This window comes from Ceratotherium simum, chromosome 5 (genome assembly GCF_057802395.1).
Source record: "Ceratotherium simum simum isolate JZ-2026a chromosome 5, ASM5780239v1, whole genome shotgun sequence".
NCBI lineage: Eukaryota > Metazoa > Chordata > Mammalia > Perissodactyla > Rhinocerotidae > Ceratotherium > Ceratotherium simum.
In genome coordinates this window covers 74,664,548-74,668,753 of record NC_141904.1, presented here as the reverse complement: position 1 = coordinate 74,668,753, position 4,206 = coordinate 74,664,548, and the positions used below count along the sequence as shown (strand labels likewise).

The 4,206-nt window shown below is 51.9% G+C and overlaps 1 pseudogene; it reads left to right on the top strand.

The window, feature by feature from the left end:
- The first annotated feature begins 228 nt into the window (after positions 1 to 228).
- On the top strand, positions 229 to 2,005 carry LOC147917083 (serine/threonine-protein kinase MARK2 pseudogene; annotated as a pseudogene).
- The last annotated feature ends 2,201 nt before the right edge of the window (positions 2,006 to 4,206 follow it).

The following is a 4,206-nucleotide window of genomic DNA, read 5'->3' as shown; positions in this document are numbered from 1 at the left end:
CTTTTTTCCCATTTTGCTTATTTTTTCCTCATTTTGTTGTTTTCCTTTTTCCCCCATTTTGTTTATTTTTTCCCCCTTTTTTTCCCCTCCCCTTTTTGTTTTTTTTTCCTTTTTCCCCATTTTGTTTATTTTTTCCCATTTTGTTTTTTCCCCATTTTGTTTTTTCCTTTTTTTCCCCATTTTATTTTTTCCCCATTTTGTTTTTTTTTCCCATTTTGTTTTTGTTCCCCTTTTGTTGATAAATTTATTTTGTTATTTAGTGTTAGTATTGTTAGTACAGTCAGTATAGTTAGTATTGTTGGTACAGTTAGTATAGTTAGTATTATTTACTAGTGTAGTTAGTAAGTGTAGGTGGCATTGTTCGTATCATTAGTTAGTATTAGTTAGCATACTATAGTTTTGTTTGTTAGCATAGTTAGCATCGTTAGTTAGTATAGTCAGATAGTGTTAGCAGGTCACCATGCTTCCGGGCCATGAGGCCACCTCTTCTGAGAAGAGGACCAGTATTAACCATTACAAGTTCATTAAGACCATAGGCGAGGGCAGCTTTGCCAAGGTAAAGTTAGCCCTCCACATCCCGACCGGGACAGAGGTGGCCGTTAAAGTCCTTGAAAAGAACCAACAGAGCTCCTCCAACATCAAGATACTTGCCCGTGAAGTCCGCAGCCTGAAGGCGCTGCGGCACCCGAATATCGTCCAATTGTTTGAGGTGATTGACACCAAAGACAGGTTATGCCTTGTGATGGAGCACGTTACGGGAGGAGACATGTATGATTTCTTAAGAATCCACGGCCGCATGACGGAAGAAGAGGCCCGAGGGAAATTTCGACAACTAGTTTCCGCGCTCCACCACTGCCACCGGAGAGGCATTGTACACAGGGACCTGAAGCCGGAGAACATTCTTCTCGACGACGACCTGAACATAAAGCTGACAGACTTCGGTCTGAGCACTATGTTCCTGGGCCGGAAGCTGACTAGCTTCTGCGGCACCCTCTCTTATGTGGCCCCGGAGATCTTGCGGGGCCTAGAATACGACGGCCCCGCGGTCGATGTCTGGAGCCTGGGTGTCGTCCTGTACGTCATGGTCACTGGGTACCTGCCTTTCCCGGGGGACGACATAGGTACCGTGAAGCGGCGGGTCCTGACGGGGCGAGTCCATCTTCCTTTATTTTTATCAGGTGAATGTAGAAATCTCCTGAGAAAAATGTTGACCATTGAACCCAGCGAGAGAGCAACTCTAAAAGACATCCTGAACGACCCGTGGGTGAATGTGGGCCACGAGAAACTCAGGCCTCACAGGGAGCTGCCCTGTGTCAACATGGACCCCTCGGTGACAGAGGTAATGGTGAGGGACCTGGGCTTTGAGTGGGGCAAGATCCGGCCTTCATTAAGGGCAAGAAAATACGACCACCTGATGGCCACGTACCTCATCTTGAAATCCAAGCAACAGGAGGAGGGCCCCCCGACTGTAATCCCTTCCGCTGGCCCCCAATCTTTCCCAACCGGCGAGGGGCAGCTGCTCTCTGCATCTTCACTGAGACGAAGTCACAGCGAACCTCTTCTTCCCACCTGGTTCCACAAAGAAGATCAGCGGCCCGAGGAGAAGCAGGAGTCAGGGCTGAAGGCCGAAGAGCCCGCCAGTGCCCTCCCCAGCCTGGAGTCGAGGACCGCCAGGCCCAGCTCAACCCCTTCGAGGAGCCCTGGGGCCTGCCCCCGCACCCACAGCACCAGCAACGGGACTGGAGCCCCAGAGGAAACCAGCTGCCCCCAGGGTGTATCCTACCACAGAAACTCCCCCCACGCCGGGCAGCCTGATGGGGAGACCCCAGCCTCTCCCTCGGGCCCCAGCCAGGGCTGGCGGGGTGCCGCTGGGAGATTCATAAACTTTATAAGTCGCTTCTGTTTTTGTCTGCCCAGCAAGAAGAAGCACGTCAAACTCAACCAAGTAAAGACGCTTTAAGCTCTGGCAGGGACAAATCAACAATTGTGGGGAGGTCAAGCTGCATCGCCCCCATTTTATTTTATTTTTTTTTTATTTTTTTATTTTTTTATTTTTTATTTTTTTTAAAGATTTTATTTATTCAGTTTTTTCCCCCCAAAGCCCCAGTAGATAGTTGTATGTCATAGGTTCACATCCTTCTAGTTGCTGTACGTGGGACTCGGCCTCACGCTGGACGGAGAAGTGGTGCCTCGGGGCGCTCCCGGGATCCGAACCCGGGCCGCCAGCATCAGAGCGCGCACACTTAACCGCTAAGCCACGGAGCCGGCCCCTATTTTTTTATTTTTTTAAAGATTTTATTTATTCAGTTTTTTCCCCCCAAAGCCCCAGTAGACAGTTGTATGTCATAGGTTCACATCCTTCTAGTTGCTGTACGTGGGACCCGGCCTTGTGTTGGAGGGAGAAGTGGTGCCTCGGGGCGCTCCCGGGATCCGAACCCGGGTCGCCAGCATCAGAGCGCGAGCACTTAACCGCCAAGCCACAGAGCCGGCCCGCTCGCCCCCATTTTAAATGGAGAGCCAGCTGCTGAGCTCCAGGGAGGCTGGCAGCGTGGTGTGGGAGTTTGGCCAGAGGCTGGAGGCCTTCAGCGGGGAGTGGGAGCAGGGCAAGCAGTACGGGCCGTACGTGCACGGACTTCCCGGCGAGAGGACTTGGTCAGGTGGACGACGGAGGGGTGCAAACTGCTGAGGGATTCAAGTCAAAATGGTATCTGGCACCTCCGTGGCCTTCAGAAGCATCGTATCCAGAACACTTGGTGAACTTAGAGGACAGCCTGGAGGCGCCTGGGGGGCGCGAGAAGAGGCCTCCCTAGCTGCAGGTCTGCCAGAACGGACTGTTTTTCCTGGGGCTCTTCTTCCCTCCCCTGCCCTCTCTGTCTCTTCTTCCATGTTTGTGGGGAAGAGGCACGGTTCTTATAAAGTACTTGGTTTTCCAAGCCTTTAATAAACTTGAAGTTCTAGAAAGCTGTGTCACAGAGACGCTGTTTTGCATCCTCCTTGCACAGGATGGGGCTGTGCATGCTGCAGTGTGAGAAGCGTGTAGTGATGTAGTGCTTGGAGTTAGTCAGAACGACTAAATGGGAAAGTGACTTAGAATTATGATGGTAACTCACAACAGCAACGAATGTGGTTCTGAAGGGAAAAGGCTGTGAGGCATATTGCAGGGCAGAAAGACAGAAACTGGGTACTGACATTACCTAACGTTTTCAGAAGGACCAAGGGAAACTTCTGATCCTGTGGCCTTGATTAACTACAACCAAGAGGTCCATAATAGGATAACAAAGTCCCGTGAGCTAGCCTGTGTGGGGCGTCAGACAAGTGACAAGGGTGTGGGCCCCCAGAGCAGTTTAAGGGTCACTTACAAGTGCAGCTGAGTTTTCTGACTATAATGCAGGAGTTAGGCCTTTCCACTGTGAGGATTTCTCCTGTTTATAACAGTGGCACAGAGCAGTCCCTCTAAGAGGCCCGCCTGAGGTGTGGGCTGTTCAGCCAGCTCAAGGTTCCAGGGGAGCTCCACTGGCAGCCAGACATCCTGGGCGGGGGGTGGTTCATCAGAGGGAGGCTTCATCTATCAGGGAACGTCCACATGGGCTCCTAAGAAGCCCAAGGAATGTCCAGAAGGCCGCTGGCTGCTGCTCGTGAGGCTGGGTTGCAGTGTGTGCAGAGTCTGTCAACATGCTCATGAGACTGCCCAGGGACGGTCCTAGCGTCTGGCCGGTCAGAGAAGATTTTCCTTCTCCCTCTGAGAGCAGGGCCAGGATAGGTAAGAAGAGGGCTGGGGATGGGCTGGGAGTCTTGTCACTCCCCCTTCACGTCCCCTGTTTTGGTTTTCTTTAAACAGCCCGATGTGTGGTCACCCAGTGTTGCTCTCCTTGAAATCTGTGCATGGCTCTCATTCCCTTCAGGGCAAGTCCCAGTTCCTCAGTGGGCTTTGGGGACCCTCTGTGACCTGTCCTCCTGTGGACCTTTTCACTACCACCCCCTCCTTGCACTTGACTCACACTGAATGGTTCCGTTTCCCACAGACGCTCTGCCCATGACGTTTACTCTCTGGGAAGCCCACACGCCGGGCACTTGGCCAGACTCCATTGGGCATTCAGCCTGTAGGCGGGGAGGGGAATTTGAAGAACTGGAGCGTGCGTGGAGCAAGGGGTGAGGTGGTGTTTTAGTTATCGGTCGTTGTGTAACAAACCACCCCTAAACTTAGTG